This window comes from Lathyrus oleraceus, chromosome 1 (genome assembly GCF_024323335.1).
Source record: "Lathyrus oleraceus cultivar Zhongwan6 chromosome 1, CAAS_Psat_ZW6_1.0, whole genome shotgun sequence".
NCBI lineage: Eukaryota > Viridiplantae > Streptophyta > Magnoliopsida > Fabales > Fabaceae > Lathyrus > Lathyrus oleraceus.
Genome location: NC_066579.1, coordinates 442,295,068 through 442,308,010, shown reverse-complemented (window position 1 = coordinate 442,308,010; position 12,943 = coordinate 442,295,068). Strand labels below are relative to the sequence as shown.

Here is a 12,943-nt window from a genome sequence, read left to right as displayed (position 1 = left end):
GTAATGTTACAAAAAAATCGTGCAAGAAAGACCAACATTTTTTTCCAGCAAAATTGAGCTATGAGTCGACTCATAGAGGACAGTAAGCAAATGGATTTTGAGAAAATATCCTATGTGTCGATCTGTAGAGCTATGTGTCGACTCATAGAAGAAAAAATTATTATATGCATTAACATGAGGCTTCTATGGGTCGATGCATATTATACAATGAGCTTTCTTCCAAAATTTTGTTTTTATGCACCTACCCATGAGTCAACTTGTAGCTGTATGAGGCAATGCATAATTAATGCACACTTTTATGCAACTACCTTTGAGTTGATACATGCTGAATCAAAAATTCTATGCACCTACCGGCTGCATCTATGAGTTGATGCATGTTGAATGGAAAATTTTATGCACCAACTTTTAACATTTTATGAGTTGATGTATAAAACTCATTTTTGACCAAAAACCTAGTTTTTTACCTAGTAAATGATTTTAAGAAAATAATGATGATTATGTACTCCTAATCATGAAAATACAAGATTGAGAGGATACCGTCCAATATACACAAATACTAAGTGTCCTAGTTTTGACATTAATCAAAACATACTACCTATAAGGGAACTGCACTCACATACTCCCCCTTTTTTATGATGACAAAACTTAACGAAGTATTTGAGTTGATATGTATAGAAAGCTCCCCCTGAATATGTGCACCACAACTAGATGACTTCGTCTTCATTTACACCCCCCCCCCCCCTTGACAACATTACAAAGAGACAAAGACGAGAAACTTGAGAAGTATCATGAAAATTACACAACAACATATAATGCACTCAGAGGCGTTGCAAAGATTAAACGCATCAACTATAATGCCTCGCACACACACACACACACACGCGCGCGCGCGCGCACACATATATATATATATATATATATATATATATATATATATATATATATATATATATATATATATATATATATATATATATATATATATATATAAATAAAGGGTTCCCAAGCTTTGATAGAACTTTTCACTTTCCTTAAGAATTAGTTTGTACTTGAGAGCATTTTTCCTTCTTATTCTTGAGTATTAGCTAGAGTGATTGTTATTCTCTAAACAAAGCTTGCACTTTGCCATTTGAACCTCGCCTTTCTAGTCATATTTTTCTTCTCTCAGGTGCCCTTCCTGCCTTAGCTTTTCTTGCCTTCAACATTTTCTTTATCATAGCCACTATGAATGACAACCCTATAAGTTTGTCTAATAATTCTGAGAGTGAGGATTCCTCCACCCTAGTTAGGGTAGAAGTATCTTCTAATCCTAATTTTTTCCACTTAATTACTGACCAATCAGCCCAAGAAGTCATATATGTAGCCTATGACTATTTTTTAGAGAAGCTTTCTAGAGGCTCTTTGCGTAAGGGAACTATTTTTGGTTATTTTGATTTCGGTGCTCTCTTCTCTGATGAGGATGCAGAAGACGATTGTGCAACCACTTCTGTCCATATCTCCTATCAAGCTACATGAACTTCAATTTCACATGCTTTAATGACTCTGAAATGAAGGCTTCTATTTTGAATAGGGAGGATGCTAAAATTCACTTCAAGGCTTACTAGAGGGCCTATGATCATGACCCTAGAGATGCAAACATCAAGAATCATCTTGAGCGTGGGATTCAACCAGATGGAGTTAGCTTGCTTAAAACCTTCGGGATCTTTAAAGTTTATGAGTTCTCCTTGAGAATGACCGCTCTAGTGGAACCGGATAATGCAAGCAAATATAATTGGGTGAACTCCGAGATAGTGGGGACACTATCCTTTTTTAGTGATAAGGAGGTTGTACATGCAGTGAACATCATGGTCGACTGTCCTTCTACACTCTGTTCAAGAAGCATGTAAGCACTCACAAGTTCCATTGAAACACCAATGTTTACATCTGGTACTAAGAGCATTGAAACATGCAAAGTCAACTCACTAAGAAGTGGTAAGAAATATGAAGGACCAAGTCAACAACACAACCAAGGAAGGATCTGAAGACTTTTGACACATCAGAAGAAGAAGATTTAACCCCTATAATAACTCATTTTGTTAAAGCAAGAAAACAAGGTTTGCAAGCTATGCAACCCAATCCGAAGACTTCGGGCACCACTTCTGCAACAACAAAACTCCCTCCTGGTACGCCAGAAGTCAGCACAACACCCATATTTGGGCAAGAAAGACTACCACCACCCTCTCCCCAAAGAATCATAAAATCAAAATAAGAACAACAATTTCGTAAATTTATGGAAATTCTACAACATCTTCACATCAACATACCTCAATTGAAGCAATTCAACAAATGCCAAATCATTTGAAGTTCATGAAGGATGTTTTAAAAAGGAGGAAAAAAATGGGAGAATTTTCTATTGTGGCATTAACCAAAGAATTTAGTTAATTTGTTCAGGGAAAGATACTTCTCAAGTTGAAAGATCCAAGAAGTTCCAAACACTCAGATTTTGTGAAATTAACTTTAAAACCCTCATCACATAGCAGACTGATACGAATTAAATTAACACTCAGACCTTTTACCAATATGACATTATCAAGACTTAGGAGTCACATACATGCTAATCTTACAGCTCCTTTAATTTCACCTTTAGCCTCATCTCCAAAATTGACATAACCGGTTGAGTATGACTTGATGTTCTCCAGTAACTTCTTGGCACATGTCATGTATCTAGAGCATCCACTATCAAAATACCAGTCTTCTCTAGCTGAATCTCTAAGAGAGGTGTGAGCTATGAGACTAATGTTGACAGGCTTGGGTATCCACTCCCTACTAGTGTTAGTTCCCGTTGATTAGCCTTGGGTTGTGTTGGATACCTGGGATAGCCATACAATTTGAATTAGAAGGGATTTATATGATCATACTTTCCACAATAATGACATCTCCAACGAAATAACTTGCCTCCAGTTTGAGTATTCTGATGTCTGGCACGATGTTGAGTCAGATGCTTAGACATTATAGTCCCAAATCCCTTTTAGGAGGAACAAAGTTTGTCATAGGGCTTTCTCCTTGTTTGTCCAGAGATTGATAATTAAATCCTATCCCTCTCAGATCTCCAGTCACTTTCCCAACTTGCAAAACTTCATCTAACACATCAAAACTTTTGTTCAGCATTCTTACAACCTTTGTCATGTTATCAAGTTTGGAAGTCAGCAACATCACCCCATCTTGAAGATCAAAGATGGTAGATATATATATATATATATATATATATATATATATATATATATATATATATATATATATATATATATATATATATATATATATATATATATATATATATATATATATATATATATATATATATATTTATTTATTTTTTTCATCCTGCAACTGAGATATCATTTTCTTCTGTTTTTCTCCCAACTGACATACTTCTTCACTTATGATGCACAGTTATTTGTAGGAGGCAGCCAGTTCCTCATAGGATACTTCTTCATCACATGAATCTTCATCAGATTCATATCTTCTAGTTAGAGCAGTTACATGTTTTGCAGCTTCTTCCTCATGTTCATATAGTGCTTATGTCGTAAAACTGACGGAGTACTTTGACGACATTACTTTCCATCATATTCCTAGGGAGGAAAATCAAGTGGAAAACGCTTTGGTAACATTATCCTCAATGTACAAAGTCAGGTTCCATAATGAAGCTCCATTTATCCAAATGGATCAAAGAGATATACCAGGATACTATCAATCAGTTGAAGAGGAAACCGATGGTAAACCTTGGTTTCATGATATCAAATGCTATATGCAAAATTAGGAATATCCACAGAATGCTACAACCCTGGATAAGAAAACTTTAATAAAGTTAGCATCTAAGTTCTTCTTGAGCAGCGAAGTGCTTTACGAGACAAACCACGACATGATTCTACTCAGATTCATGGATAGACACGAAGCAGACATGTTGGTTAGAGAGATTCGTGAAGGATCCTTCGAAACTCATGCCAATGGACATGCCATGGAGAAGAAGATCTTGAAAGCTGGTTATTACTGGTTGACCATGGAATCTGACTATTTCAGCTATGCCAAGAAGTTCCATAAATTCCAAATTTATGTTGACAAAATGCACGTGCCTCCAATGCCACTGAATTTTTTGACATCTCATTGGCCTTTTTCAATGTGAGGCATTAATATGAATGGCCTCATAGAGCCTAAAGATTCCAATGGTCACCACTTCATCCTAGTTGCCATTGATTACTTCACCAAATGGGTGGAAGTCGCTTCCTACATCAATGTAACGAAGCAAGTGGTCACCCAATTTATCAAGAAAGAGGTAATATACTGTTATAGAGTTCCTACCAAGACCATAATTGATAATGGGTCGAACTTGAACAACAAAATAATGAAAGAGTTATATGAGAGCTTCATGACTGAGCACCATAACTTTTCCCCATATCGTCCAAAGATGAATGGCGTTGTCGAAGATGCCAACAAGAATATCAAGAAGATCTTGCATAAGATGGTGAAACCTATAAGGATTGGCATGAAATTCCACCCTTCGTACTGCATGGATACCAGACATCTGTATGCACTTCAACATAGCCAACCCCATTCTCCTTGGTATATAGGGTGGAAGAATTTATCCCAATCGAAGTAGAGATTCCTTCGATGCGCATTTTGATGGAGACCAAGCTGAGTGGATCCAGAACATATGTGACCAACTCAACCTAATCGACAAGAAACGTATGACCGCTCTGCGCCACTGACAATTGTACCAAAAATGGCTCAAAAGAGCGTTTGACAAGAAAGACCGTCCTCGAGAATTCAGAGAAGGGGATCTCGTACTCAAGTAGATTTTTACTATACACAAGGATTCACGTGGGAAGTGGACCCCTAATCACGAAGGCCCATATGTTGTAAAGAAAGCCTTCTCCGGAGGAGCTCTAATTATTATAACTATGGATGGTGAAGAGGTCTCACACCCGTGAATTCTGATGTAGTAAACAACTATTATGCCTAACAAAAGTCCGCTATGTCGAAAACCTGAAAAGGCGACTTAGGCAAAAATGGGTATCCCGGTGAACTGAAAACCCGAAAGAGAGGTCTAGGAAAAAGTTAGGGATAAATACAAAAAATGATAGCTCGCTAAGTTGAAAACCCAAAAGGGCGGCTTAGGAAAAAAAGAGCGTCTTGGTGGACTAAAAACCCGAAAGGACGGTCCAAGCAAAAAGTTAGGGACATAAAGACAAGATTAATCGACACAAGAAGAGCCAAAGGCGGAAAGATCAATCTAATTGCTCCCTTCAGAAGCAAGGTTTTATAGAGTCATGGTTATAGGGATAGTAGTGGTTATTATAATTCAATGTAAACCCCTTCCCGTTGTCATTTTCAATTTGTAACATTCTATAAAGCTACACTATTTATGCGCTACCATTCTATGAACAAATGCAAATTTTTCCTATCAATTGTTGTCATTTGTTTATTTTTTTCTCTATTTTTCTTTGTTATGAAAAATGTTATTTATTTGTCAGTAATGAAATTTTTAACTTAAAAAGAACAATAAACATATTGAAAAAAACACAAATTAATTTGACATGTGTGAAGATTAAAAGGAAATCATTTATTTTTCCGAAAGTCTCAAGGTTGAAAAAGAACTCCTAGATCACCATAACAAGAATCTCCAGGGAGAATAACCCATCAATCCTCTAAAAGGATCCCTTTGGCTAGTTACAACTGTCAAGCTTTGTAGATTCTCTTTTGATTGTATCTATCACAAAACACTTGGTTGAGTTCTCGTTGTTGAGGAATCAGAACCTCCATAAACAACCTCCATAAATTCACAGTTTGTATAGAATAAACATTTTCATATCATGATCATTCATATATCATGCATAAAAGAAAAATCATATAATGCATAACCCGAAGTGTACTTCGTGCTCATTTGCATTGAACCAAATCTCATTTTTGATTCTATATCCATTGACCCCAAAATCTAATATGTTGGCATTTTTAAAGTCCAATTTGTTTCTGGCACCATCCATTAGAAGTCAGTTTATATTACTAATGCCTACGGTCAAAGTCCAGATTGTTTTTGACCCTCCGTTTGAAGCCGGTTTATATTTCTGATGCCTGCGGTAAAAGTCTGGTTTATTTCTACCACCCTCCATTTGAAGTTGGATTATATTACAGATGCCTGCAGCCAAACTCCATTTTGTTTCTAGAACCCTCTGTTTGAAGTCGGTTTATATTACAGATGCCTACGGTCAAAGTCCAGTTTGTTTCTAGAACCCTCTGTTTGAAGTCGATTTATATTACTGATGCCTACGGGTAAAGTCCAGCGTTGTCTAGAACATTTAGAGATTGTACTTTGTTTGTCCTGATTTTTCCTATAAATTCGTCAGTTTGACTTTTTTGTTGAAAGGAATTCCCCAGAAGATTGAATGATTTTCATTTTAGAAAACTCTAATATTTTTGTTTGGATGGATTCATTTAGAATAATCTCCAAATTTTTACGTGGATGATATTCTTATAAGAAGACTTCTGGTCTCTTTTTTCTATCTTCAATGAATTCTTTCTTAGAAATCTCCAAAATCTTTGATTGGATGAATTTCTTATGAGAAATATTCAGGACTTTCAGATATATTCTAAAGTATTGGCATGTCATCTCTAACCATTTAATAAAACTCACTTTGAATATTCCCCAATATTTTCTCCACCAAATTGTTATCCCTAGTGAGTCTTCACCCTCGTTGTCTTTTTCATCTCCTGTAGATCACGTTACACATATTTCCACCATTCCCCACAGGTTCATCTGTCATTCTTCATCCTTTATAAAACATCATTCTGGGGTTCATCTCACATCATATCCCCAACAAACCAAAAAAAGTCCTTCAGCTCATATCATAGCATGCCATTGTATCTAGGGAAACAATTTGGGTCTTCTGTATTTAAATATCTTTCACCCGGATTCTATAAGGATTACCATCACTCAAGCCATCCGGTAAAACTATTTAAATAGGGACAACTGTCATACCCTAAATTTCCCCCATAAATATAATCATATACATCTCATTTTCTTATGACCATTTCATCTGGTCATAAGGCTTTATTTTCATGCATAAGGAAAAAGCAATAACTAAGGTCTGAATGTGAATTTAACCGTGTTGATTATTTTTGACCAATTCATACATTCATATCATGCATCATTAGAGACCATTGAAGTGATAATTTTGATGGTTCATGTTTTATTTGATATCATTTGGGTTGAGGTATAAATGTTTGTTTTCTTATAGACCAAGTTTAATGCTCTTGCCCCTTTTTAAAGATAGATAGTTTGTTAGCAAATTTGAACTTTGTGTGATTCATTACCATGTCCATGCATCAATCATGTTCATTCATTCGTACATACCTTAGTCTTAAATAAGTGTCTCAAAAAGTCATACATTCATTCACTTTTTACCCCTATTGATGAAACAAGTTCATATCATAAAATATGCACCATTCATTCGTTTTTGGCATTTACTACTACAAAATAGACCTTTTGTCACACTAAACTACAACGATTTATTTGTTAGCCGTGGTAATACCTCAATTGTGGATGTGCTTTTTTTAAATTTATATTTACGAAAATACATTGCACTACGGTCAAACTAATAAACCGTGATTATACATTTATGCAGTGACGGGGTTTGAATCTCAGCTCCAACAATTTTCTACTTTTTCGTTACAATTAATGTTGTCCTTATATAAATTAAAATTGAAATACCTATCACCACGGTTGATAGTGATAACCGTTGTGAAATTCATTACATTTCATCACTATTTTTTAAAACAACCGTGGTGAAATTGTTTACTTATTTATAATATAAGTGAATTAACTCTCGCTTCTTGACAGTATTGTCGTATCTATCACAACAAAACTGTAACACATATTTTTTGTCTTTTTCGTCATTAGCTCTCTCTTCATACATAAATGTATTCTCCTTCTTCCTTGTTAGAGAGTTTATGTTTTTTTTGTATGTTGTTGTAGTCTTATGTTGTTGTATGTCGTTGTTGTTGTTATTATTGTATTTTCTGATTTCAGATCCTTCTCTCATCATGAATAGTGGGAGCAACAAATTTATCCACGAGATTCAGGTTACAAAAGAGGTTATTTATATGGTAGATTTATGGTTGAACAAGCCAATGCAGCTGAATCTGTTAGGGAACACATTATTGTCGTTGAACCTTCTGATGGACCGAAATATAAGAAGATTCATTTCAAGAATCTTAACCCTGAAGAGATGAAGAAGGTAGAAGCTATTATGAATGACCTTATGAATCTGGATGTAATTGATTCTGAATCAGATGAAGACCTTGAGAGACATGAAGACTGAAGACCTTGTTATGTTTTACACAATATGTTGTTAGTTATTGTTGTTGACAAGTTTTTGATTTGTTGATGGTTGTTGTTGTTTGTTATGTTACACTTTTAGTGGTATTTATGTTGTGCTTGTTGTTGCTTGTTATGTTATAATGTACTGCTTATTTATGTTAACATGCCGCTTTTTTATTGTGGCATTATTTACTTCCATAATGCTTTGTTGTTGCTTGTTATGTTATAATATTAATGCTAGTTTATGTTTTCAAAACAAGTTAACTCATATTATGGGTGGTTCATAAATGATTTGTTTTGCTATGGAGAAACAGTACAAGAAGTATGAATCAATTTTGGAAACTTCATTCGCCTTGTACTTTTTTTTTCATGGCAACACAAAGTAGATCAACTTTAGATCATTCTACGAATCTTTTCAATAAAATGTATGTTGTTGTCGTTTTGTTGATGTATATGTTGTTCTTGAGTTTATTATAATGTATGTAGATTGTTTGTTTCACTTTCTTCATTGAACATACATTCATTTAAAGTGATTTAGAAAATAATAATCTGAAAATTAAGTTATATTTGAAATGCAACCTAGATCAAACATGATTTTTGAATTGAATCCATATCGTAATTCATTTATATCGCTCTTTAACACGTAGAACTTGACTCATTTCCCAAAATTATTCAAAGCAATGATTTGTTTTCTATTAATTTATATTGCAAAACATCAAATTTGTTGAGAAACTGGATCATCTTCATCGTTGTCATCATAATAATCTTCATCATTGATTAAAATAATGATGTTGATAGCGATGATGATGATCCTGAATTAGTCAATATAGTGATGCTTTGCAAAATAAACTAAGAATGAAATGTTGCTTTGAAGAATTTTGGAAATTGAATCAAATACTACGCGTTAAGAAGCAAGATATGAATTACGATATGAATGGAATTTGAAAAATAGTGGATCCTTTAAGTTGTTTTTCAAGAGTAATTTAATTTTTCAAATTATTATCTTCTACATCTAATTTTATGGTTGTATATATTTAGTGAGGAATGATGGAAAACAAACAATATACATATTTTATAATAAACGCATAGTATTTTTCACAAAAAAATGTTAATTATTTCCAAATAAATTTTTGTTGTTGTTGGTTTCGAACCCATGACCTTAATATATATATCACAACGGTTGTTTAATATAACTGTTGTGATAAGTAGCACACTATCTTGCTTATAATAACGACCACACGTCCGTTGTGGAAACCACCATATATATTGTACATTCCGAAAATTATTTGGTAGACTGAGGTATGAAATCGGAATTTCTAACTTAGCTGAGATATCTATTTTTGGTTGAGATGATCATGTAGGAACCTCGGACCGGAACACATAGGCTGGCCCCTGATGTCGGGCGACCGATCTCCTTAAAGTAATTAAGAGGCAGACTAAGGATCGAAAACCGTTACCAAACGATTAATAAATCGGCTACATGTCACTAATGGTCATAAACGGATACAAGTACTTCTTAAGCATGTTACGAATAATTAAAATGAGCCGGTTATGTTTATGATGGTCATAAAACCTAGTTGTTGTGACTATTCAATAGAGGGGGATGCTGACAATATAAGAAAAGGGGGCAGTATGAGAATGAATAACATAAAAAAAAGATATCATCTTCTATAAACCTTGGACCATCAACAATGGTGATCATTGATTCATCCTAACATACCTCCTACACGTAGGATGATTATGACCTTCTCTTGGCCAGCATCACGGAGATTATCTGGTTAATTTTTTTTAACAAAAATATTTGACGCCTCCTGTGTGGCTCGATAAAACTAAGAAAAATATCTTAACCTTACTTTCTAAATCATTAATCTCTTACTCCTATCCCAATCCATCAAGACCCATACTCCCTTCACGAACATTCAAATGGCACTCGTCTCCTACCATATCGCCTCTGCCATCAACCATCCATTGACAAACAACTACCTCACCGGGGATGGATCCGACGAAGATTGCAAAATCATGGATCTTGGCACCGTGGAATTGCTCGCGGAACACCTCCATTTCTGGGAGACTCACGAGAAAGGTTTCAATTTTCCCTCTGATATATCCTCGAATGGCGGCCACTCACTCATCGCCGGCTCATAATCCATCATGAGCGAGTAAAGCAGCACCTGCGGCATCTACATGTGTGGTGAATGATTTCAATCCGACAAGATCTGACCGAGACGTCTCTGAGTAGTATTAAGACGGGAACAATGTGGGAATCATGGCGATCTCTTTGTCGCGATCTTCGTGTTCCTTGTCAGCGTGGAGTTTCTGTAAATCGTGAACGTTGCCACCTGCCGTCGATGTCGCCACTGTCAAAAGCTTATTGCTTCTATGCTGATAAGCCCATAGTGTAATTACTGTTAGATAATTAATTGATAATCCTGGATAGTCTTCGAAGAATCGTGTTCGTTCACTTTCCGAACAAAGTATTTCGACCCTATTTATGCCTGGGTTCACGAAATCTTTGTGGGGATAATTCTTGAAGAAAGAATGTTTCTGGCAAAAGAAAGATTCTGGAACGTAGAATGGTTTTTGTTTTTGTAACCCTAAACCGAGGCCAGATTTCCCCCTTTTATAGGAGAACGAAAACTGAAAACGAAAAGTCATACCTTTTCAAGAAAAACGGTAATAACGGCTGGGAAGGTTCAAACGTTCAAAAGAAAATTTTCTTCGGGGCGCTGCCCCGCACCCCGCCCGCTGGCTTCGCCCCTTGGAACCCCATTTTCAATTACTTGCAGTCAATTACACGTTGGCTCTACGAGCGTGCACTCCGCACTACTCCTAACTCGTTTCCAAGCTTTAACGCATAATTGCATCGCCCTATAGTAAATCTCATTACTACTAAAATCATGGGTGATACTAAAATCACCAACAATTACACTCCATTGAAATCATCGGTAAACAAAACACCAATGACACTGTTCCCCAATTACAGAAAATGAGATCATGTAGCGGCCATAACAAAACAGTCAATTTGTGCCAAAAGCTAAAGACAACTTTATGTTGAGAATTGCTCCTTTAGCATTCAAGGCGTCCTATTAGCATATTGGGTTTAGCTTATGTACATTTTCATATCGTCAGGGAAAGTTCCTATTGATATCTGCGCAAGAAGAGGAAAGCTCACATTAAGAAAACTCCATTAGTCTACTGAGTTGGGATTTCTTCCTGGGACTAGGAGAATAAGCTCACAACAGAACTGGGATTTAATCCATGCAAAGCATAGTCACTAATTAGTGACATTATTTGGGTTCTACAACATGTTAATTAAGGTCTTTGTACAAACTCGCCTCTGAAAATTGCCGAAAATGTTTACTCAAAGAAGAGTGGATGACAGTCCCGCCAACAGCACTGAAAGATAAGTGAACCGTGTACACCATTCTTTTAGTCTATCATGAATCTATTGCATGTTTGTCATGTTTGATAAAAATGTTTACTCATTAGAATATGATTCTATCAGTTAAACTCTTGATGCCTATGTTCTGATTTACAAGAGTTTAAGTTGTTTAGATCAATGCTTAACTTGCAATATCCGCATAATTCCTCCGGCACAATTTACATTCAAATGATGAAAATTCATGACAGAGCAAAAAGTCTTATATCATGAATACATTGCCTGCTATATTGTATTCCTAGTTGCTTGTCATGTGATCCCTTGAACATTTAGCAATAATAGGTTGGTTAGTATTTCCTTTCAATACAATATCAAGAAGAGAAATATCACAAGCTGGTTCACCATATACAGCTTTATCCCAACCAAAATCAACATCTCTAAATCCAACATGTGTTAGATCAGACACTAAAAACAAACGAGTCGTAGTAAAATGAGGTCGACCATTGATAACCATTAAATCCGCTAATGAATGCATATACTCTTGGGTAGGCTCAACCAATCCGGGGGCCCCGATCTAATTTAAAAAATTGGTCTAAAAGAATATGAATTTATATCGATTTTTTGAAAAAAAAAACGGTACAAAATCATAAATTTTGAAAAAAATATATATTTTTACACCTATTTTTAACAAACAGATGTAAAATAGATTTTGAAAACATTATGATTTAACATCTATTTTTAAAATAATAGGTGTAAAATATATATTTGTAGTAATTAAAAAAAATATGTGGCCCCTCAAAATTTGGGGCCCAGTGCTATAGCACTTCTTGCTCATGGTAAAGGCCGGGCCTGCTATTGGGTGACATTAGCTTTTGATTTCTTAACTAAAATTCAATGCATATCCCAACGGATTTTCAAATAATTTTCGTACTATTGTAACCGCTACTGAATTCCCCATAATGTTGCCATAGTAACCATATGGTAATTGTAGGTTAATGGATTTGCTACGACTATGCTCATCATACGAACTTCTTCATCTGGGTCTAGCTGTAACGTTGTTGTATGACAATGTCAAAAGAACGAGGTGATGATTTCAAATTTGGAGTATTGTTGTAGTTCATTGGGTGGAATGAGAGAACGGATTGTGGCTACCTCGATGAGACAATCAGGATAATATATGTCGGACCAACGGAGCCAATTGCTGCAATTAA

The 12,943-nt window shown here is 35.4% G+C and overlaps 1 pseudogene; it reads right to left on the bottom strand.

Annotated features, from left to right (window-relative positions):
- Positions 1-12,030: 12,030 nt before the first annotated feature.
- On the bottom strand, positions 12,031-12,690 carry LOC127115207 (benzyl alcohol O-benzoyltransferase-like; annotated as a pseudogene).
- Between the last annotated feature and the right edge of the window lie 253 nt (positions 12,691-12,943).